Here is a 24992-nt window from a genome sequence, read left to right on the forward strand (position 1 = left end):
AGGAGCTCCAGGGTGCGGCAGGGAGGACCAAAGCAACTCGGCGTGATGGTGTTACTCCGAGCTGCTTCTCAGGCCTACCAGTGGGAGCCAGGCAGGTTGATGGCGGAGGCGGGGAGGGGGACAGAAGAAAAGGATTCCTCTAAGGGTACAGCGATCGCTCAAAACCAGCATCTGAGTCAGGCTGGAAGCAACCAGGCGAGGTACGGAGCTGAAAAACAAGGCTGCAGAAGGACCCAGGTATTGAAAAGCGATGAGACTGCGGACGTACAGAGGAGTTGAAAAGTGGGGAGACTGTAGAAATGTCGAGGGGTCTGTTGGTGGGTTTGGACCCCGTGCTGGAGGCAGTGGGGAACATGGAAGGGTTTACAAGCCGGGGCTCGCTTTTTACCAAACATGACTCCAATGGGAGGACACTGGTTTGGAGGACAGCAAGACCAGAGGCAGGAGGGTTACAGAGAAGGATTTGTCCAGTTCAGACCTGAGAGCAGCAGGCCTGAATTCATGACATGAAACAAGGTTAATGAGAAACTTCTCTTTAGAAAGCAAATCCATTCCACGTGCACTGATAAATATTTGTTAAAGGAATAACCGCACTTTGAGGGGAAGGAAGGCCTGATGCCTCCGATGTGTCAGGTCTCGCCTGAAAATCCTCACCTCTCTGAGCCTCCTTAGGGCGTGCGGCCACCAGCCGCAGGACGTGATTTTTGGAAACAGAGAAAGGCCTTTCTTTCTCGCCTTGCAGGTCTGCTTACCGATGCTTGAAAACACTTTAGGTTCAAAGATTTAAAAACAAATACCCACATGGCCCCTAACTTTTCTTTCACACTCCGAAGGTTTTCGGAAAAATGAACCCGGGTAAGAGTGGCCTGACGTCAGATCCCGGGCTGGCTGTCCTGTCTGACTCTCCAGGAGGGTTCTCTGCTCCTCGCAGCCCAGGCTTTGCCTCGGGAGTGCGAATCCAGTGCATGGCCAGGATTTCTTGCTTAAGCTGCTGCTGGTCCTAGATTCTTGTAAAGGTCTACTCTGGCTCTCCTGCCTCGGGTGGGAACAGCTCCCTGCTGAGGGCGGTATCTGGGTGCTTCGCCAGCCCCTGTGATTTTGAGTTGCCCGCAGTTACCTTGAGTGCCACGTGCCCTCTCCTGCGCTTTTGCACAGGACACTGAGCCTCCAAGGATGGGGTAGGAATGGAGAAAGGAAGAGACCAAGCTAGAGGATTCTCGTAGCATCGAAGACCTCCTTCCCACACTAACCTAGGGCATCCCTGATGACCCGCCTGTCCAGCTCCCAATTTTCCTCACGCTTCTGCTGTCTGTGGGAAAGCTAGCCTCACGGATCTGGTTCGAATTTATATAAAAAAAATTCCAAATTGATTTGCAGGCTCCAATCTGTAATTCATAACCACTCCATCAATAGGTATTTCTTGTCTGAGCGTGTAAGTTAGTAGACTTATCACATGGAGGGAAACAAGAAGCAGACAGATGAGGTCTGAAGTTGGGCAGGGAACAAAGTCTTGAAGACGCCGCTGCAAGCTGCATCTCAGGTACAGCAGGTTTACCAGAGGGTCCTTTTGTACCTCGACAATAAAGCAGTTGGTGGCCTGCTCCGCTACAGCCTGTTACACATTCCTTGGCTTTATTAGGATAACCATAAGCCTCCAAGACCCACCCTGATGTCAGTAGCGGGTTTTATAGAACACTCACAAGTTTCTTCTTGTGTATTCGGGGGTATATAAAGTGTGAGGCATAATAGGTAACAGGTTGGAAGACCAGTTGAGGGCTGACAAAAGTCGAAATTCCTGACGTGAATATTTAATAACTCCTCATTACAGGGAAAAGTTGACTACCAGATGCCTGTCGCGGGGGCTCCAGAGCCCACTAAACCTTTGAGTTACTCCAGGAGCCGAGTGTGCTTTGGCAGTTACCTCTGCCATTGAAACCACGGGGAGGTCAGGGCATGCCCAGCTGATGTGGGAACACAGGAGACGAGCATTTGCTGGAAAGATCACATCTATTATTCAGCAGCCGAGTGGCTAATTACTTCTGATGCAGTGATTTCCTGAGACGACAGAGCATGGTGGGTTTAAAATAAAATTTTGAAGCAAATAAACTGAGAGGCATCACAACAAATGTAAGCGTCCTCTTGGCATGCTGGCATGACTCAATGCACCGTCTCAGGATGTCCACTTATAGGGTGAGATCACCTAAGCTTGAGCACCAGTTAATTGGCAGGCATGACAGTGGCCCAGCTTTGCACTCCCGAGCTGAAAAAACAGCCTTGCAATTTGTCAGGTTCTAGATGCTGTCATTTGTCCAGCTGTGCTTTCACCGCAGCTGGTCTGGGGATCAAATTCTTTGGCAATTCCATGGTGCATGAAGTTTCATGACAGAACACTCATGGGGCGGTCTCATGTCTCAACTCCCTGGGGTGGGAGGGAGGAAAGGGTCTCTGGCTGCTCAGCCTTCTACTCCTCTGCTTGTGTTTCCCAGCATGCTCCACCGTCCCCACAGGACACTAACTGACCCGGGCTGCAGTGACCTGCTGGCTTTACCACCCCAGGCCCCTGCACAGCGGAAGCTAACATTTCAAGGCGCCTGGGGGAGGCTTTTTATATAAACACTTCCACGCAGTATTTTTATGTATAAGATGAATCTTTTGAATTGGCCTTAAAAACCCAAATCCAAGAATTCCTAAATTGTAGACTACAAAGGATTTGAGGTATTTTTGTTATTGTTTTCATTTTATTTTTTTAAAAAATTGTAAAATAGAAATAGCTTTATTTCCATGTCATAACTCTGATTTTCCATCCCTCTCAAAATAAAAAAAAAGCAAAAATCCTTGACAAGGTCAATAAAGCTGTGCTTTCTCTAGCCCCTACCTTCATTGAAACTCCCTTCCTCCAAGCTGTAGGCACTCTGGCCGACTGCCAGCTCCTTGAATTCACCAGGCCTCAGGGCCTTTGCACGTGCTGTTCTCTCCACCTGGAAGTTTCCTCATTCTTTCCTCCCCCCTCCTCCCGCCTCAGACAGCAACTTTCATATAATTTCTTCAGGGAAGCCTCCCCCAATTCCAGCTAGATCAAGGTCCCCTTGACCTCCAAGTCCCCTATGCATAATTAATTGTGTAATTACTTATTCAATGTCTTATTCCCTCTAGACCGTAACCATTATGAGGTAAGGGATGCTGTGTTCTCAATGCCTCGCAGAGTAGCTGGAATATAGACTAATACCTAATTGCTTAGTTAATTATTTAAATAGCGCATCCTTCTTATGAAGCAGATTACAGAAAATTAAAAAGAAGAAAATTAAAATAATCTATCTCCACCCCCTCCTGAGGACAACCGTGAATTCACAGAGAATAGCTCTGTGAATTTCCTTAGGGTGTTAAAAAAAAAATTCAAAAACAAGCATGTGTGGCGTGTAGATAAGCATTAATTTCTGAAAGCCAGGTCCTGTGGCCATTTAGAAAAGTCTTCTTAAAATGCACCAGATTTCTGGTGTTCAAAACTGATGAGGGAGAGGGCTTTGAGCAGAGATGTCCCCTTCACTGTGTTTTAAGGCTAGTGACGGGTGTAAATGTGGATTAAACTCTGGCTCCCAGGAGCAAGTTCCAAGCTCCTCCTACCAGACCCCACTGTCACTCTGAGAGGTTTTGTCGTCGGTGTTGCCATAAGATGTGTTTCTTTCTTTTTAACTTTTTAAATTGTATAATATAACATATATACAAAACAAAGAAAGAAAAAGCAATAGCTTCCAAAGCACTCTTCAACAAGTAGTTACAGGACAGATCCTAGAGTTGGTCATGGGCTCCCATACAATCCTCTCAGATTTGTCCTTCTAGCTGCTCCAGAATATAGGGGACTAGAAGGAATAAATATTTTTTTTATCATCACAATCAACTTTTGTGTGTGTGTGTGAAAAATAGCATATATACAAAAAAGCAATACATATCAAAGCACCACAATTAGTTGCAGAACAGATTTCAGAGTTTGGTATGGGTTGCAATTGCACAATTTTAGTTTTTTGCTTCTAGCTGCTCTGAGACACTGGAGACCAAAAGAAATATCAATTTAGTGATTCAGCAGTCATACTCATTTGTTAAACCCTACCTTCTCTGTATAACTCCACCATCACCTTTATCTTTCTATCCCAAGTGGGTTTTTTTTTAGTCCCATTTAGTTAAGTAGCAATTTCCTAAATATTTGGAGATGCACAACTTCACTATTTGCTCAATGTTTGCTGCTCTTGCTGCTATCCTTTCCCCTAATTCATCTTACAGGGGAAAGCTCTTCAGACCTGCAGTACCAGATTTCCAGGTCAGCTCTTTCCTACAAGGGCAAGTGCTGGAAATAGATTGGCAGCAACCGGCCTTCACAGTCTTAGAAAACCCTGAATTTGAATGTAAATGTAACTTTTGTGTCTGCACAGATTCCCCCCCACCCCCACTCCCGGGAAGAAAGTTTCTACATTTTCAGATTTGTTTGAAACCAGAAAAATAAAAGTTCATCTGGATTGACGATTACACCATGGATTGATCAGTCACTTAGTCCTGTTCTAAACACTTCACATATATGAACTGTTTTAACCTTTCAGTAACCCTGGGATCTAGGTACTATTATAATCCCCATTTTACAGTTGAAAAAACTGAAGCACAGAAAGGTCGTGTTACCTGCCCAAGGTCACACAGCTGATCGCCGGCGGAGGGATCTCATCCAGGCAGTCTGTGCCACAGTACCACAGGGCCGCGGGACAACTACGGCAGTAAACAAGCGCCGCTTGGCAAGTATATCAAGGCTAAGATGCATTCTCCTGCCCCTGGATTTGGAATGTACCTCTGTTAATGTACACAATTATTGTGGTAGTTTTTAGCCGTCTCCCCAGCCCCCCTTGCTATGAATAAAATTGGCGGTGGACTTGACAACAGAGGATATCCTGGAAGAGAAGAAATAATCCTCTCCTCCACAGGATTATCATATCTGTGAGTCACACCTTTGCAAGAACTATTTTAACAAGATTATAATCCCTCCAGTATGAAATTCAGACAAGCAAATTCCTAATGGGAACAGCGATCTGAATAGCTGGGAGCCCTTTTGGAGAGGACAGGTGAGGCTGAGACCCGCAGGCGGGAACTGGGGACTCACTGAACACAGGAAGGGACCCCATTGAAACCACTGCATGTGGGGGGGGCCCGCAACAGGTCAGAATTTGCAGACACCTCCTCTGTAACATTTGCGTTTGTGAACACACTATACGTGCAGGCCAATACCCACTTGATGTGCATGTATTATGATGAATGCAATCTGAATTATCCCAGACTTTCTCTACACCTTTTGGGGTAACGAAACGACCTAATTGTCCCCAAATGTTTTTCAAGGATTACTGCATTTGGGGACTAAGCACACGTTGCATGTTTTCCTTTTACAGATGGAAAAACAGAGGTAAGAGAGAGAGTCAGGCTACTTGTTCAGAAGCTCTTAGGGGATTTAACATAAAACTGAGAAGAGTTATGATTTTATCCTCCCTGCTGAGGAATTAACATTTTCCTGATTAAGTGACATGGAGACCAAAGACTGAAATAACAGAGTGTAAAAGATGAGAACGGAGTCTGCTCCTGGGTCCAGATGAGGTGCAAGACCAAACAGGAAGCGCGCGCGCTGCCGGGGAGGGGGCGGCGGGCGCCCGGCCGGGGGGCGCCGAGGGGCGTGGGAGAAAGGCCCGGAAAACGCACCCCGGGCCGGCTCTGCAGAGAGCAGCATCTAGCTCCTTTTCTCCTGACTGTTAAAATTCTGGCATTCTCCTGCTTTCAGGCCCCTTAAGATTCAGGAAGGAAAAAAGGGAAAAACGTGAAATCATTCTTACAGAGGGGAAATAGAACCACCACCAACACACCCACTCCTGCAAAACTACAGTCCCGCCCCAAGAAAACCTTTATGAAAATGTTTTGAGTTTTGAAAACGGAAGGGGGTTGGGGTGTGGCTGCGGAGCAGGCCCTGGAATGACTGTTAAGGCGGCGTCCCCACGGGCTCCAGCGCGAATGTAGGCTGACCTGGGTTGATCCCTGGAGGGAAACGGCTCCCCCCACCCCCGCACCCCAGGAAGGAATGAGACGCGTCTGAGAGGATGGGGGGGACCGCGCTGGTCGTCCTGTGGTCAGATGGGGAGCCCTCGGGCCTCCAATAAGAGCCCCCTGCTTGGGGACAGTTTCCTTTGCACCCACCCTCTCTCCGGTGGGACCAGCAGGCCCAGCCGCATCCTCCCTTCAGTCTCAGGCTCGGTCATGTACACGGTTCCGACCCAACAGACCCCTTCCAATTCAGAACAGGGGGGGACCGCCTTTTACACCAACAGCTGGTGGCTCGTGTCACCAGGGCTGAAGACGCAGACCTGAGAAACGTGCTGGCACATTCCCCCCGCCTCGGGCGCCTCGGGCGAATGGAGCCTGCAGCATCCGTCCATCTGGTCTCAGGGACTTACAGCAGAATTTTGTTCCGGCTGGGGAAGACCTCCCTTTCCTTTACTCGGAGAGGTCAGTCCTTCCTAGCACCCTCTCCAGGCTTAAAAGCCCCGTTGACCCCGAAATGCAGATTCCGGAAAATCGATCTACTTTTTATGTAAGAATTAAAATGATGCATTCTGCCTCTTGGTGGTACATAGTTTTCTAATGACAGGGACAATATACATAGAATAGAAATTTTGAAAAATAACAAAAACAAATTAAATTCACCTGTAATTCCACTACTCAGAGCTAGTTCCTCTTAACATTTTGTTTTTGTGTTTCCAGTTTTCTCTATGCATATCATTTGCATACATACATATAATGTAGATATGCGCAAATATACACATAAAGATGTGCATGCGTATTTAAATAAATAACATGTTGGAATTATACAGTTATCTCATTTTTCCTTCCACTCTTAGGATTTGCCAAGCCTGTGAGCCGTCTTTATAACACCCCTGTGAAGTTAGGAATACTCGGTAGCCTCAAGCAGGGACTGAAATTCAAGGCCACGTCTGTTTGCCTCTGAAGCGTTGATCTTAAACATCGCCTATATGTGCCTCAATGCTATTAAATACTTCCTTGAGGAACATTTTTAGCGAGCTTTGTAACATTCCCATAATATTATATTTAACTAATCCCCTATTTCAGAGTATTTAAATTATTTCCTTTTTGGGGACAATTATAAATAATTATATGAGAGACATTCTTTGACATAAATATTTATGCTCCTGTTTCCATAGTATGAATTCCTAGCAATGGAATTTCTGGCTCGAGGAGGATGCCCGTTTTGATGGCTCTTTTTTACATACTGCCAAATTGCTCTCCTGAAAGGTAAAATGAATTTACATTCCCTCCAAAGCTTTGAATTCTGATCAAAGTCATTTTATAATTTTTTTTAATAATAAAAAAAAAGGAAAAACTTCCTTGACTAACTTTCCTTAGGAAAATAAAATAGATATAGAAAAAGTTTGATGATCCACTTACATTCTAATTTGCTCCTATAAAACTTTTAGCAAAAAACCTTGGAAGGGCTAAAATTGCAACCGTGAATTGCTACTAGACTGGTGTGATATATTCACATTCTGTACAAAACGTGTAAATCCTCAAATGGCTTTTCCCTTTCGGCTTCTCCCTGCCCTATAGACTCGACTCCAGCTTCGGAGCACTAACCTTCCAAGGGCACGTGGGAAGAGGTGGCCTCCAAAGACAGAGCAGAAGACAACTTACCAGATGGGGAGAAAAGAGGGCTCGGATTCCCTGCTGTCAGCAAAAGCTCCTATAAACAGAGTGTAACACATTCAGTCCTAGCTGTTAATATGCTGTCTAGACTTTAAAAGGTTGCTTTTCTCTCTGCCTTCTAAGCTTCAACTTTTGACCTTGTTTCTGCACTTGTCTCTGAATAAAGGGCTGGGCGTAGGCGGTTCCCTCCCAGAGGTCTGATACCAAATTACTTGTCACCCAAGGTGACAACCCAGTGCGGGCATGATCAAATCCACGTCTCAGCTACTGAATGAATGAAAAACTTGACAACACCTGACCTTTGAGGCATAAAATGGAGCAGAAAACCCTTTTCTTGGGTTGTGGATGGAATCACTCAAGGTATTTGAGGGAAGGTTGTGAGTTTGCATAAGCCACACTTATGGATAGAAACAAATTCCTAGCAAAATTATTGTGTCTTTGTTTTTGATACGTGTTTTACCTAGTGATGTTTCTCCATCCCCTGCACATTTCCAAGTGCTCTCATGCTAACATCTGACTGCTCAGCTCCTTCTTCAAGATATAGTATTTATTAAGCACTTACTGTATGCCAGGGAGTCCCTATGCACTAATGTAAATATGTTCTCATTTAATCCGCACAACTGCAAAGAGGTAAGTGCGCCTACCGTCACCATTCTATTGTACAGGTGGAGAAACTGAAGCAGTAAGAAATTAAGGAACTTGTTCGAGATCACAGTGCTAATAAGTGGGGCCAGCAATCTGACTCTGGCAGGCTGCTCAGCCACTTCGCTATACCGTCAACCTAGATCTATTTTGTTCTAGATTTTCTTCCCTGCCATCAAAAATCACTTGTCTTATTCTACCAGGGTCTTGCTGAGCTGGCTAAACAATCTGATGTTTATCAGATTATTGAAATCTGCTTAAATTCTGGTTACTAATGGCTGATAATGGATCAAGGGGTTATCCATTTCAGAAACATTAATAGTTCACGAGAAAAGGCTAGTGGTGAAAAGACTAGCCACGGCAGCCTCTGAGAAGTATGTGGTCATGAGAGTGCATTGTTATAATGGGAGGTTGTGGGGCACGTGGCAAGAACATTCTTGGGTACGGAAGCTCTTCTCCAACATTGGCCCACTCAGGACACAGGGCAAGGCAAGTTCTGGATAGAATATGTAGCCTTTTATCAGGAATGACTGAATGTTCAGATGTTTCTTCTTACGATTAAGAGAAAGTCTATAATTGCAGAGCTCAGGAAGTTTAGAAACGGCCCTTGTCTGTCAGCTGCTGCCGAACACCGTGCTTTGTGGGAAGGAAATAATTCCACAGTCTTTCCACAACCTCCCGTTTTCTGCCACATGTCTGTGACTAGGGAAAGCAGAAGGAATATGACACGGTAGCCCCCTACAAACCCGTCACCCTGCCTGGTATAAACCAGTTGAAATATCACAAATCCACATCAATTTGTCACTATCATTTTATTTGACTGACTCACAGCACTCCACAAATACATTCCTTTCCTGACTCTCTTGGGGGCCGGGGTTGTTTGTGGAAGAGAAAAAGATGACTTGTTGGAGGGTGTGGCCAAAAAATAATATGATCTTTGCTTCGAAGATGTATATCTTGGTATGGGACAAATGTATTTAAAATTTTTTAGTGGGCCCTGAAGGTAGTGCTGACATTTAGAACAATATTTTTCATGCTGTTTAGAATGAATAACTAAAACACTGTGTCTGGCTCAGAGGGGAGGCCAACAAATGCTTGGTGGTTGAGTGAGGATTGAGCCCTTAACACGCTATAATTCACCGAAGATTAAGCCTGGGCTGGAGCAGAGATAAACCTTCGTCGGTGTCTTGAAGAAGCCGTCAGGCTCTGGTACAATGACTCTCATTTTCGTCAGTTTTGTGCCATCTCAGCTGATCTAGGTGCTTTGCTTCTCATTAAGAGAGTTCCCAACGCCGTGATGGATTTCTTCCGAGACCATTCATATGCTTTAATCAGACCTGGTTGCTTTGCCTTGTTTATCTATTTTTATTTTCAATTTTTTTGTGTGGTGGGGGTCACGTTTCATTTCTTTTTCCATGCCACCATCCTGGTACTGCAGCACCGTTTGTTGAATTGTTGTTGTTGTTGTTTGGGAAAGGGCCTGGGCCGGGATGCGAACCCACATCTCTCGCATGGCAGGCGAGAATTCTGCTACTGAACTGCCCTTGCCCCCTCTGCCTCGTGTATGTCTGTAAGCTGCCTGGAAAAAGAGGAACCTTTTCCTGTCACTGCTGCAGAGACAAAGCCTGCTCCTGTGGAGGTGGGACCATCTCTCCTGGAACACTGACGTGTGTGAGGACTCCCGTGTTGTGCTTCCATGGACTCCCTGTTGTGCGAGCCTGTCTCGGGGCAGAGTGAGGGTCTGTGCCCCAGAGTCTCCGTGGCACAGCATCTCCGGCATCCAGAGCTACCCCCCTTCAGTCCGCCCCATCCAGGTTTGCAGGTGCCTGGCAGGACGCTCCGGTGGGCTCTCGTGCTGTCATCCGTACTTGGCAGGTGGGGATTCTGAGGCTCCAGGAGACAAAAATGAATTTCCCAAGACTCCAGCATGGGAGCCAGTAGGAAAACAGAAGTGGGTTCCAGGATTTTCATTTTCCAACAGGAAGTTTCAGAGGTAGGCCTACAAAATACACATGCAATGACAAGAGTCTTTGTGTGTGTGTGTGTGCATCGGGGGGAGGGGTCCCCCTTTTCAAACCCCGACCGTCCGGTGAACCACACTTTCTATTTCAGGCTTCAGTTCAAAATAAAATCCAACGCCAAGCCACTGAACACTTCATGGAGGGAACATCGTCCTTACTGCAGACGGCACTGTGGTCTCACCCTCATAAAGGCTGACTTTGAAGCAGAAGGTTAGGCATGCAAGAAAGACTAAAATGGCAGAGTTAAACCTAGTGACCTGGTAAGTCTGTGAGCTCCTTCTGAGAATGTACAAGTCCTGTTAGGAGTGCAGATTCTGATGAGGAAGTCTGATTTTAGAGCCTCCAATTGGAGTGAGCGGCTTAGCACAGAGGTCTGGCCCTCCGAAGGGTCCTGCCGGTTTGCAAAATAGAGAAGAAGAAATGCCCAGGTCCCCACTGAGTGTGGCTGCACTTAGGGACTTGCTTCCATAGGACAGAGGAATGGAAAGGGAAAGTAACTTCCCAGGGCAGAAACCTGACAAACGCTGTCTTGGTGTGATTAAGGCCAGTGTCAGCAGTGGCACCTGCTGATGGGATGGGATGAGAATAATGCTGCACCCCTGTGACCTTCCTCCTCCTGCTTGTAACCACTATCTGGTCACGCGAGAAACCACACTGAGAGACATTTTCCAAAATGCCCAATCAGCACTCCTCCAAGCTGTCAACAGCATCAAAAACAAGGAAAGTCTGAAAAAGTGTCACAGCTAAGAGGAACCCAAGGAGACAGGAGGACTAAATATAATGCGGTGTCCTGGCTGGGATCCCAGAACTAGTGAAGTTCAGACAAAGTGTGTACTTTAGTTTATAATATTGTACTAATGTTGGTTTCTTAGTTACGACGAGTGTACTGCGTTAGTGTAAGATGATAACAACAGTGGAAACTGCATGAGTATGTAAGAACTTTCTGTTCTCACATTTCAGTGTTTCTGGGAATCTAAAACTATTTTAAAATTAAAAATGTAAAAAAAAACAGCTGGAAAAGTGAAAAAAAAAAAAGGAGCCCTAGAATTATATGTAAGAAGTCAATAAAAGTGATTACATATAGGCATCAGGAATGGGTGTGCAAGGTCAGAAATGGGAATAAGATATCTCAATGTACATTTTATTTTATTTTATTTTATTTTATTTGCATGGGCAGGCATTGGGAATCAAACCCGGGTCTCAGGCATGGCAGGTGAGAACTCTGCCACTGAGCCACCTTCACACCACTCTCAATGTATACTTTTCAGTATCATTTTCAGTTATTAACCCTTTGAGTGTATTACTTGTTTTTTGAAAAAATGCACTGTAGACCTGTAACCTGCTTAAGCATTTTGAAGGAAAACAACAATTATTTGGTAAAACATTAGCAAAATATATGTAGCTAGTGTACTGAATTAGAGGGCGAGAAATTTGGGAGTAAGTTTGCCAGTTGCAGATGCAGTCTCCTACAAGGAAGTGTCTGTGGCCGCCCCATCTGGACTGCTGGATTGCGAGTGTGACGTTTTGACAAAGCAGGTTGGCCCCAAGGGTGCTCCAAGGGGTTAGCTCCTTTGCACACCTCTGGCCCTTCCTTTCTGGGTACTTACTTTCTATGACTGTTTAAGGACAAGCAGAACTCTCACTTTCTGTTGCATAGATACTGAGCCAAGCAGGAAGGGCAGGGTTTTATATTACAGATCTGAGTCCTAATAAATAAATTCCGAGGCAGATATCGTGCTGTATAATGGAGTGTGGGAAAAGAGTAATAAAGATCAGGCAACAGAGGCTTCCCAGGAGGCCAGGGAAGAAGCTAAACTTGGGCCAAATAGTAGGAGCCAAAGATGAAATTGTAGGCTGCAGGCAGGGGAGATTGTGCTAAGCTCATCCCAGCTGGGGTCTCAAAGGCAAGATGCCCTAGACTGTCCAGAAGCAAGAGAAATGGGTTATGGGGTAGCACTGTCACTTCATTTAAAACCCACACCCCAAGTCACCCCTTTATCCTGTACTCCCCGCCCTCCGCCCTCCTTGTCTCTCTGATGTCAGCCATTTTATGGGGGGTTGATGGTGAAGGCGTCTGGAGTCTGAAGGTTGAAACAATATTTTCTTCCTGTGTAAAGTCTACCTCGCAGTGGTGGGGTTCCCTCTCCTACCTGGATCCTCTCCTGTGTTGAAACTGTTTAAATGGGCGAGACTAAAGGGCCCCTAAGCTCTCTCCTACCTCTACACACCTGTGAAATGTTTCTGCTTTAAGGGGAATTCGATTTCAAATCCCCTGGGATGATCTGACAGATCTAAGAGATGGATTGGTTGGTGAAAAAATGATAGACTTGACGACTCTTTTTAAAAAGTTAAAACAAAAATAAACAAAACAAAGCAAATGGACGAACGAAAGAAAACACACGTCCTGACAGGCTGAAAATATCTTCCAGGTTTTCCAGGTCTCTTAAATGAGTGTGAAACTGACCACTGGGAATGAAAAATGGAAACAGGAATAGATCAATTAGCTGAATCTTTGAGGTTCAAATTTCGCGGGTTCATAAGAACTCTATGGTCTTCTGCAAAGACAGAATGTATGCAAGAAGCGGGAAGCTTTTTGTCCATGCAGAGTTTATTTTCTCAAACATGGCTTATCCACTTGAAGAACTAACAGACTTTGCTGAAAGACTATCTCAGGATACATTTGAGGTAGAAGTAGGCCATTTTATGCAATCATATCTCCCCAGGAGGAAACTCATCCAAAGCTCAAATGATTCACACACAGAAAAGTTTGTGGAGTTGTTCATGTCTGAACTAAAAATTCTCAGGAGACACATTAGCTTTTTTGATAAACCTGAAAGAACAGTGTTTTGTGCACATATTTTAATACAGGAAACATGAGTCTAGTCGGTGTTTTTCCAAATGCATACATATGAGGGAATTCTGTAAAACGCTACTTATTGCGTTTTTAAAAAAAGCAGTTAAAAGAGACACACGAGAACACAAGCAGTGGAAATGCTTCTCTGATTGTACCATGCTGAATAGAAAAATGCACAAAATCTAATAAGGATAACAGAACTAAAGCAAGACACTGAGCAACTAGAAGTATTTTCAAAGGTATTTCCCTCTGAAGGCCCTTTTCAGTGGTCCTGGCTGCACTAATTTCATGATTAAAACACAGTAACACGCACTGAATTGTGCCGCACAAGGCAATGCCTGTGGGGAGACTCAGAACCAGTCGGACAACTTCTCTGAGATTAGAAAGGTGGAAAATATCACTTTACAGAATCTGCTTTTCAGAAGGCAGGCACAGGCCCTCCGTGGAGACCTGGGCGAGGCGAGGCCGGGCTGGGCACGGGGAGGGAACGCCTTGAGCTGCCCTTTGCTTCCCTCCATCCCAGGCCTCTGGGAACTGTTCGCCAATGCTGAAATCGCACCGGAAGACAATCTCCTTGCACCGTTTAGACTGTAAATCTTCTCCCAGGCTGCCTTTTAGCAAAAAAAGAAAAAGAAAAAGAAAAGAAAAGAAATCACTCGGGGAAATTTGTACCTGAAACCCTTGCTCCCTCCCTTTGGGCAAATGTTTTAGAAAATGATTCCAGGAGGCTGCAGGAAGAGGAGGGAAGGGCAGAGTCACAGACTGGGGTGAGGGAGGAGCAGGGCCTCTGTAGAGCCTGGCCTAGGGGCAGGAAGCCACTCTCCTGACAAGCAAGAAGCTGCTGCAAAGGCAGGTTGGGCGTGGGGCAGTGGGCTTTGCTGCTCTCAGGGACCCCAAGGTGTTGGCTCAGAATCAAGGTAGGGGAAACGTGGGCAGCAGCAGTTGGGGTCTCAGACAGGTGTCACCTTGATGTCTCTGTCCCTCTTACAAAGATGAGGAGGAGCAAAGCAGAGAAAACAATGGGGCGAGGGGCCAGGGGGCAGAACGACACAGAGCAGGAGGTGAGGGCAAATTGGAGTGGGTGGAGCAGAGTTAAACATGACAATATCTAACATCCAAACCCAATGCCAATGTCTTTGTCTACGCTTTGTGGCTGATAGTGTTAATTTAATGGAAAATCCCTAGAGAAGCAAGCATCCAAAAAAGATGAAGTAACTGTCTCATCAGGGAGTGGGCAGTTATGTTTTTTTATTCTTTGGTAACTGGTGAGTTCCTGGGCTCCCTCCAGACCCACCGCTGCCGACCAACTCCCCGCCTTCTGATTGCTTCTGACCTGTTTTTCTTCATTTCTTTTAAACTAATCTCAAACCCTCACCTTTGTCCCAAATTTGACGCTCAAGATTCATTTTTTAAAAAAATGACCTGCCATGACAGCATGGAAGTTTTAGAAACGTCTGCCCAACACTAACAGCACCAAGTAATAAGATTCAAATCCCCAAAGCAACATTATCCTGCCAACCCCTCCCTTTCCCCCAGACTTAGCAGAGTGTGGGATGCCTGCCAGAGAAACACAATAAAATGTGAGAACAGGTATGAATAAAAATAAAAATTTTAAATTCTGTGTCTTTGCCTCCGCGGTTTTCCTTTCATTTTAATCCGTTTCTTTCTCCCTTTTCTCCTATCATCATACTATTTTATTTTTACATAACTTTGGGTTTGTCTCCTGTTTTGATGATGTTCATATATCTACTCTTTCCTTATGAATTTTCCAGGCAAGTAAGCTGCTTTCTGCACCATTTTGTCAATTTCCTCTCTTGCCTGTTCTTATTATATCTATCGACATGGAGTTAGTCCTTCCCAGCTGAACTCTTCTTTGTCTTTTATGGTACGTGCCATGAGTCTCTCTCTGGGTTTCCATCTTGTCGGTTCTTGCAAATCTTACCTGGCTTTTCACTGTTCCAGCGCTTTCTTCTGGTCCCTGTTTATGAGGCCTCCCCCGCTGCTGGTTGTATTTCTTGGTTATTCAAATACCCTGTCTTTCCTCACTAGCATGAAGGATGATTTTGAACTTCTTTTTCCTTTCCCTGATCTAGGAAGATTCTAATTTTGTTTTTCACCCCTATTTTGTAGACTAGGTTTTGGTTTCCTCGCCACATGCCTAGCAGGGGTGATTAAAAAAAAAAGTTCCCTTCTTTCCTTCATGGTTATATACCTCCTAGCAGGGCTCTGCCAGCTTACCGAGAAGAGTCTACCTTAGATGGGGACAATCAGGAGGGTTCACCACTCAGATACCATTTTAAGGGTGGGGTACATGCAACAGAAAATCAGGTTTGCTGTTGGAGCAGTTTGGTTTGGTAAAAGAGGGGTGATGGTGGGGTCCCAGGATGGTCTACCTCTCCAGGGCTTCCCTAGGATTGTGGCAGCATTTTCTACCATCAACCACTGAGCTTATAAAAAATACTGATGCCCCCTCCCCAGGGCATCCATTACTACCTTAATGAAAGGAGTGTCATCTGAGCTCTTCCAGGGACCCTCGTCAGGCAGCAGCTACTTAGGTCCTACGTAATACATCCATTCTAACATGGTCACCTTCCTGAGCCTTCTGAGATGGTTGTGCCAAACTAGCTCAGACACTGGTTATGCCAAACTAGCTCAGACATCTCCACCTCATTTATCATAAACCATTTTCCTGCCCAAACTTCAGGGAGCCATACCAACAGGCTCCTTGGACTGGCTCCAAGTGTCCTTACCAGAATATTAAAACCAGAGTCGTAGGTGAGTTCTCCCAAGTCAATCCATTCTTCTCCTCTCCAAGCCTCTTATTTCCACCCATCTTCCTCCTCCAATAGCCTCAATATCGACCACCCAAGGTTCCTACCAGTCCCTGTTCTCTGGGGCCTGAAAGTTCTTTGGCATGTAAACTCTTTCCTCCTGGATTAAGAATCGCACTTCGCTGCTTGGGCTGTATATGAGACCTGATGATGGCTATCAGCCAGGAGGCAAAGGATCGCTATGGGGGAGCTTCTGGAGGACAAAGAGGGCCATTTTTTAAGACATCTCCTTCAGATGAGATCATGGTTCTTAGGCAGGGAGAAGCTACTCTTCTCTGGGAAAGGAGAAGCTTCTGCTAATCAGATGGGGCTAGGGGAATCTGAGGAGTCAACATTTTTAGAGTTATCCATCAAAATACCCCCATCCCATATGTCTCAGAGACTAATGTTTTCTTATTACAATCCTGACTTCAATGTCTATTGAGGTTGCACATTCTACCTCCTTCTGCTTCTCAGCCACCCTTCCATCCTGGGCCTGATTTTTGGCAGTCTGCCTGTGGCTGCAGGTGAGGATTTCCCTGGAAACTTCCCTAGAGGCTTTCTGTCTTTTTTATACTGTGGCTTGTTTTGGTAACTAACTGTCTTTCCTATGCCTATCAATCTCATTTTTCAAGGTTTCCAATGCCATTAACAAAAGCCCAGCCTATCAAAGTCCTTCTAATTACTGCTGGCCCATCCCATTCAAATGATAGCCACTGTGTGTCCCAGTATCTTATCTTCCATCTCTACCTCACCCCGATTAACCACAAGTGAAAGCCTTAGCAATTTGATGCCCCTGCACACAAGGGGCTATAATCCATATAATTTTTTGAAGTATTATTGCCAGACAGGTGAGTAATTCAGCTCCAAAATCCCATCCGGAAGGTTTATTTTATAGGCCACCAGTCACGGTCAGGTTCATGTGTCAACTTGGCCAGGCGGTGGTGCCCAGTTGTCTGGTTGGGCAAGCACTGGCCTGTCTGCTGCTGTGAGGACATTTCATGGACTTAAATCATGATCACATTGGCTGCCTCCACAGCTGATTGCATTGTAATCAGCTAAGGGGAGTGTCTTCTGCAATGAGTGATGCTTAATCTAATCACCAGAAGGCTTTTAAGGAGGATTCAGAAAAGACAGTCACTCTTCTTGCTTCAACCAGTGAGCTTCTCCTGTGGAGTTCACAGCCTGCCCTAGGATTTTGGACTCTTCCATTCCCGTGGTTGTCCAGCCAGCCTCTCCTGAGAGTTCACTGAGGAACTTCACTGGAGTTACCGGCTTGCAGCCTGCCCTACAGACCTCGGACTCTACATCCCCATGGTTACATGAGACGCTTTTAGAAACTTTATATCTATGGATAGCTCATGCTGATTCTGTTTCTCTAGAGAACCCTAACTAATACACCACCCCTGGTTCCAATCTTCTGATACTGGGCCCCACAGGAAGTCTGAGGCATAGAATTGTGTGCTACAGTTTTATTATGGAATGCAATTGCAGAATGAGGGAGAAGAAAAGGACTGAAGCAGGGGAGGAGAACGAGCCAATCCAAAGATGCACTTCTGTGCTGCATACCACTGGGTATCAGGCTGGACCGATTAGCTGATCTCATAGGACTACCTTCTGAGAGGCCTCGTAAGCAACGGCTTCTCAGAGCAACTTGCACAGAGGACAACAGGAGACATTTAACTATTGGCTCCCATTTCCCATTGGCCGGTCTTCCCCCAAACAGCGACAATTCCCCTGCACTTTCAGGTTGTGAATGAATGATGGCTATTGGTTCCCACACCCCCAGAATTGAGAGGGTAGTCCCCGGGACAAGAACTGAGAAGTTCATGTCCCGTGCATAACGTGGACTTGTCAGGTGGCGGAAGCCTAAAAGGGCTTGGTGTCAATACACAGAAAGATGTCACGGGGGTGGCTGCCGCTCGGACTAGTGGTCAAAGCCAGAGAGACGTGAAGGGCTGAGAGGCGCTGCAGTGGCTCATAAGAGGTGTCTAAACATCATCCATGTTGATAATCCCCTAGAGGTATATTTTGCAAAAGAGCAAGGCTCCTTGCACACTTCTCACTGCATCTCCTGAGGCTGAATACGATTACGTCCCCAAACGTGAGCCAACCACTGCATCCACAAAGATGGGAAACGCTGTGTGGTTTCATCCAACCAGCATCCATCCTGTGTCTGGGAGTGGGTCAGTCTCCCTAAGAACACAAGTTCATGGAGGACGGGGAGGTGCTGTAAAGAAAATCAGGGTGCCCTTACCACAACCATTAAGAGAAAAAGGAAGTGGGGGCTGATTAACCAAAACTCATAAATGGCCACTATGCAGTTATATTAACCTGCCAAGGACAGAGAAAACCTCAAAAATGGCTTCAAATTAATTTAAAATATGAATTCCCAAGTCTACTATAAGGTACTTTACATTTGTTCACTATCCGTAACTATTAGGAGTACCTGAAATGGAAAGGTGAGCTTAAAGGTATGTGCTGTTCGATGGCAAAGTTGTCTGAGGTGTGCTACCCCCAGTGCCACTGAAATCCTTACTAAAGGAGAAAGATCTGGCTGGAATTCAGACATGTAAAGACCGACAATAAGAGCTATAACTTTATTTTAACAGAATTGATAAAAGAAATCTGAATTTATTCTACAAATACTACTCCTCCCCTTGAACAACCCTCACTGTTTGAAGCATCAGCAATCTCCAGAAAATGTCAGTTTTGTCCCTGAGTCACAGGGGCAGATGCTATAAATTGTTAGTGTAGCTTTGGGGTCAAGCTGCTTCTCACAAAGACAGCTCAGTAAAGTAGTCTCCAGAGTAAGTAACTGCAGATTTTTTTTTCTTTTTTGCATGAGCCCTAAACAACAGAATGCCAAATATGATTTATAAAGAAGCTTTATTACAAAGTTGAAAAAAATACTCCCTTTAATTATTGTAGTTAGAGAAAATTTTAACCACTCAATTATCAGTTTTATAGGTTTCTATTTTTTTATTTAATAATGGGTAATGATTCTTTTGAGCAACATCAAGTAATACAAATTGTAGAGTAATTAAACTCCAATAAATAAAAGAACTGATCCATATAATGACGACATTTTAAACACTCAGCCTCTGCCTATGGGGTGGTAGAATCATAGGCGGTCTATTCGTCAGGTTCTCTAGAGAAACAGAATACATATGGGAATTGGCAAGTTCTAATTCCAGAGGGCAGGCTGCAAGCTGGAGAGTCTGATAAAGGTGGTCCTGAAATCTGCAAGTCTGAACTCTTGTAGGCTAGGCAGGCCACATGCTGGAAACTCCAATGAAGGTGAAGTTGAATTCCCCAGGAGCAGTTGGGAGCCTGAAGTAGAGACAGTAATTCATCTTTCTGAATTTCTGAAATCCTCCATTGTGGCCTTTAAGATCTCCCACTGACTGGAGGAGGGGTCTCCCTACATCTCTGAAGGCAAACTCTTTTGTTGGTTGTAGATACAATCAACTGATTGTAGATGCAGATCTATCTGCAAGTGCTTCCTTCACCAAACAACTGGACAAAAAAATTGAAACATGAACTTTATCACAGGTAGCTACTTGTCTGCTTTCTCATGAGGCTAACTATCTCCTTATCTGCATAAGCATGAGAGGAAACTGGTGTCAAGGAAAAATCACAGACCAATATGAACAGAAATGACCCAAGATATTCATATGGAGCTTTACAGAAGCTTATAACCCTTGTCTCAGTGGGAGGAAGGTAACATAAATAATATGATGGCTCCTTCCCAATAACACTATGGCTCATATGCAATATTTAGTACATATTTATGCTACAAAATTATTTGTTGTTTATCTGAAATTCAAACTGAACTGGGTGTCTTGTATTTTATCTGGCAACCCTAAAAGTATGCAAGCATCGCATGGCACACCTCATTCCTATGCCATCTGCTAATTATAACCCATAACACACCTATGAGAGATGCAAATTCCTTCTCCGCTCCAAAGCCAAAGAAGGTTTATGAAGTCCAATTTCGGGTCATTTCCAGCCACAGTTTGATTTGTTTACTTCAGGGACATTGATTAAGTCATATATTACAAGGAAGCCTCCCATTGCCCCTAATTCAAAACAGCTGGGCAAATCATTCCTGCCAGCCAAGCCTCAGGGTGGAAGCAGGAGAGGACTGTGCTGGGGAGGAGGCAAAGGCAACCAGAGGACAGGTTTAATATTAAGCGGGGACATCTCTTAATGCTCTTGTGCAAATGCTCTTTCTGGAGCATTAGGTTACAAAGCCCTCGTTAGTGGGGGGTGAGGAGGGATGGAGGGTAGAGGAAGTGCTGGGGAAATCACGGCAACATTTGAGGATCAAAGACTTCAGCCCGTCAAATACTATGGTATTTTTTTTGGTGAGGAAACAAGCCCACGTTTTCCCCCTGAGGGCTTAGAGACTAAAGCCAAGGTTCAACTAAAAAATTTTAAGACATTTTTTAAGCCTCAAAACTATGTCTGTATATGCCTTGCTAGCACTTCAGCTTTTTCCTCATGAAATTGGGGGCGGGGGAAGAGCAGGAGAACATTTTGTTTTGAGGCTATACCTATAACAATCAGTTAGGTGAATCTGATCATTTTGGAATGTACAAAAACATTCATTTCAAGCCCATAAATCTGGCCCATGTTTGTTTACTTACCAAAGCTTATCACTTCGAAAATGAAGGAGGATATTTTACCTAAATCTATAAGTTGATAAAGGGTTGACTATTGGCAGCCAGATATCTTTTTTTTGTTTGTCTGTTTGCTTGCTTGCTTGGCTGGTTGGTTTTCTTTCCAGAAATCTACCTATACTGCACAGAATTGGGGAAGAAGGTGTGGGGGTTAGAGGATGAGGAAAGATAGAGAGAGAGAGAAGCCCAGAGCGTGGAAAGGAATCTGAAATGAATGGGGTAGAAAGTTTCCTTTCTTTTTAACAAATATTTCAAGTTTCGCTGTTTTGGGAAGAACCCAGGTTGTTTTAGTACATTTTCCAGAGGAGAATGCTCCCATGAATTTGGTTGAATTAGAGAACAGAAATGAAAGAGAAGTCAAGGTAAGCATGCTGTGGAATGAAATGTACCGGTTCAGAGTACTTTCCCATTCATGTCTATTGACCGTAAACATCATGTTAGCTATGCCAGGGAAATAAACAGAAGATAAAATCAGAAGTAACCTTCGCATGGCTCCAAGGCAGCCCTTACATTTGCCTTTGCATGAGAGTTACTCTGTCTGTTCTGTTCTTGCCTGACGGAAGTTTGGAATCTTACAAACCAGGGGTTCTTTTAAAAGTAGAAGAGGGTTTTTCAAAGCATGGAGGTTGCTTGTCAGTTAGTGCGGCTGGGGCTTGAGCCCGTCTCTGTGTTCAGAGTATCGTGTGTGTATCACAGTCCAAGAGCAATGTTTTCGGACTTTTAAATGCCAGGGAACCTCCTTCCATGGCCTGGCCCCATCTTTCCCATGCCCTGTCAAGAAGGTTCTGGTGGAATTCCCGTGCTTTCCTCTGAGGAATGGTGAGGACGGTCCAGGTGAGGGCGACACAGTGTTATAGGGAAGTCAGGAAGACGAGTGGACAGAGGAAATGGAAGAGAGATGCCAGGCTGCCTCTTTAAGTACTAACGGAAACCCAAAAGCTGCTCACCAATCCTCCATACTACGTAAGGTCCTTTTAATTAATTAATTAATTATTGTTTGGCATGGGCAGGCTCCGGGAATTGAACCTGGGTCTCCAGCATGGCAGGTAGAACTCTGCCAGTGAGCCCTGTTGCCCGCCCTTAACTTATTTTTTAAACTTAGGCCTAACTCGCTTTAGTAAAGGACACAGATCTTAAGTGTACTGCTTAGATTTTCACAAATATATACACCTATTGGGAATGAATCATGCACCCCACAAAAGACATGTCCCTAATCTTATGGATGTGAACCCATTTGTAAATAGAAAAGATGTTATTAGTTAAGGTGTGGCCAAATTGAGTCAGGATGGGTCTTAATCCTTCTCACTAGAAGTCTTATAAAGAGAGGAAATCTGAACACAGTCAGAGAGAATCCAGGAGAAGCCAGAAATCAGAGGACACCAAAGGAGCAGATACAAGAGGAGACAGAGAGACTGACATGGGAGGGAGGCATGCCATCCCCAAAACGCTGCTGACTCTAGGAGAAAGCATGGTCTTGTTGACATTTTGATTTTGGACTTCGAGCCTTCAAAACTGAGACACAATAAATTCCCATTGTTTAGATCAAACTATTGTGTGATATTTGTCATAGCAGCCCGCAAACTAAGACAACACCCACCTAAGTACAGCCAGCTAACGATCTCGCACAGGAGTCTGCAGTTACAGGAAGAAGCAGCCCTGACCACAGTATTCCCCATGCAACAGTTTCGGTGATTTTTGTGGGAGAAACGTTCATATCAAATTAACGATGATTTGCTACAATTACTTTAATTTTGTAACAATAGAGTACACAAACAACTGAAAGCATTTACTTTCGTGCCAGGCCTAGTCAATGCCGTCCACCTGACGAATCCCAAGTGCCAGCCTTTCAACGGTCCCACTATATTTAAGCCTAGAAAGCAGCAAAGGGCTGTCCACGTGAGCGATGTACGTATGAATTATTAGCTTGGAGAAGTCAAGGTGGGATTGGCTCGGCTCTCCATCCTTCACAAGGTCTGCAAATGTCTCCCCTCATCTGTTTACTGCCTCTTCTTGTTGCTTTAGTAACCCTTGATTTTCCTGATATTTTTTAATCCCCAGACTTTTTGCCAACTTGACAACAAAAGGAACCCAGGGTCACAAAATAAATGTGGAGACAAATGGCTCAGAAATGCTTCAAGCCCTGAACTACAAATTTTATTGGCCAGAAGGGTGTGTGAAATCTGCCAAAAATTTTGCTCTGCAGCCTTGCCTGGCGTAGGCTGTGCAGTCCCAGAGGCTCTGGTAGTTCTCCTGAACGGCTCTTAAAACCCATACCAATTCCAAGCAGCAGTCTCAATTCTGAGACTGGCACAAAGGTATTTTATGTCACAGAAAATTGAACACAGGTTGAGGAATAGAATCAGAATTTAGAAATACCTTCCAAAGTTCTACTGCTACATGGAAAGGAGAACATAGATGAAACAGAATTATACTCTTTTACTAAAACATGGCAAATCCTAACAGGGAGGCAAACCTCAGGACAGAACCTCTGATAAACAATTAAGCAGCACACAGTTGTTAAATATCTATTGTTAATGTGTTTATTTACCAAATATTTACCAATATATATTGAGCGTCTGTATGTTTAAAAACTACAAGGAACAATGAATGATGCCATGGAAAACAAGACACAGAGAAAAATAGCAGATAACCCCTCTTCAGGGAGTTTATCCCCCAGAAATGAAGAGGGGATCTAGGTATGGTGGTCTAGATAAATTGAATAGCCTCCTGCAAAGTATGATATTTATTTAAACAATGATTTCAAAAGATTTGCTGAGTTTAAGGAAAACAATGGATCTGCAGAGGTCAAAGTACCCTGAGGCAGGAACCCTTGTAGGCTCTCTGTCAGACCCTGGTGATGCTGGACTTTCATTTTGACGAGTGCTGAGGACCTAAGATAGGAGATAAATTCTAGAACCCAAACAAGGTGTGGGTTCAAAGAGAGGACCTTCTCATAAAGCTGGGACCCCGAAGAGCCTCATATTCTGAGTAGGAGTGGGCCAGACATAATCCCACTGTGGAGGGGACAGCAAGAAAACACAGGCTTGATGGCTGCAGGCTGTACATAGGTTTATACCCTCAATTCGCTCTATCTCTGTGATCTAAACCCCTAGTGGTGAATCACATTAAAAGTAGTCCTGCTTTGTAATTATACCTAGGCAACTGGCAGAAACCAGCACCCTTTTCTTCTGGAATTGTCAACCACAACTCAGATTTCAAAGAAGCACAGATAAAGTACCGAGAATATGAACTCACAGTGAAAAAATCACAAAACACACAAGGAGACAAGGCACCCTGAGTGCCAGTCGGCAGAATCAGCCCGTAAAGACTTCAGGTCCTTCTGGAAATTATCAGATACAGAATATAAAGCAGTTTAAATATGTTTTAAGAAAGAAAAGAAAGACTTGAAAATATGACCAAGAAATGGAAAATTGTGCTCATTTTGGCAGCACATAGACTAAAATTGGAACGATACAGAGAAGATTAGCACGGCCCCTGCGCAAGGATGAAGTGCAAATTCGTGAAGCGTTCCATGTTAAAAAAACAAAACAAACAAAACAGGAAATCATGGAAATAGAACTTCTAGAAATAAAAAATTCAGCGGGTGGATTAAATGGCTGATTAAACACAGATAAAGAGATTTAGAAAACTAGAATTGAGATTTGAAGAAATTATCCAGAATTTAGTCCAAGGAGTCAGAATGATAGAAAATGTGAAGAAGTGGTTTAGAAGCATGGAGGATGGAGTGAGAAAGTCTGCCCTAAGTCTCATAAAAACTCCAACAACTTCTAGAAGCGCTAAAATACCTTGAACCTGGTCTTCAGGATGACAGTGACTCTCAGTTAAGATAAATAGCTGAGAAATATATCTTGGTATTTCATAATGAAACTGCAGAACAGCAGAGACCCAGAGAAAGTTGTAGAAAGAGCTGGAAAGAAAAAGATCAAATATAAAGGAGCAAGTAGTGCTGATCTGTCTGAAAGACAGAAGACAGTGTAGTAATACTTAACATATGCAGAGAAAAAATAAGTCAATCTAAAACTTTTACAACCAGAAAAATTATCTATCAAGAATAAGCATGAAATAAAGACATTTTCAGACAAATAAAAATGGAGAATTTAACACCAAAATGTTCTCATTAAAAGGAAAATCTAAAGGTTATTCTTCAGGATAAAAAAGACTAAAATGCAAGAAGGAATATGTTAAATATAATGCTTATATTATGGGGTTAAAAGAAAAGCTGGAG

At 44.2% G+C, this 24992-nt stretch overlaps 2 long non-coding RNA genes and 1 other non-coding gene across 3 annotated transcripts; 2 read left to right on the top strand and 1 right to left on the bottom strand.

Moving 5' to 3' along the window:
• Positions 1–4743: 4743 nt before the first annotated feature.
• LOC143651183 (uncharacterized) lies at positions 4744–5998 on the bottom strand. Its single transcript, XR_013159896.1, has 3 exons — positions 5923–5998; positions 5725–5807; positions 4744–4811 (listed from the first exon to the last, which is right to left on the bottom strand). It is a non-coding gene; the product is annotated as an uncharacterized LOC143651183 (long non-coding RNA).
• A 21-nt stretch (positions 5999–6019) lies between these two features.
• On the top strand, positions 6020–8098 carry LOC143651184 (uncharacterized). Its single transcript, XR_013159897.1, has 3 exons — positions 6020–6522; positions 7236–7326; positions 7639–8098. It is a non-coding gene; the product is annotated as an uncharacterized LOC143651184 (long non-coding RNA).
• Positions 8099–24179: 16081 nt separating this feature from the next.
• LOC143652936 (U6 spliceosomal RNA) lies at positions 24180–24286 on the top strand. Its single transcript, XR_013160982.1, has one exon. It is a non-coding gene; the product is annotated as a U6 spliceosomal RNA (small nuclear RNA).
• The last annotated feature ends 706 nt before the right edge of the window (positions 24287–24992 follow it).

This window comes from Tamandua tetradactyla, chromosome 12 (genome assembly GCF_023851605.1).
Source record: "Tamandua tetradactyla isolate mTamTet1 chromosome 12, mTamTet1.pri, whole genome shotgun sequence".
Lineage (NCBI taxonomy): Eukaryota > Metazoa > Chordata > Mammalia > Pilosa > Myrmecophagidae > Tamandua > Tamandua tetradactyla.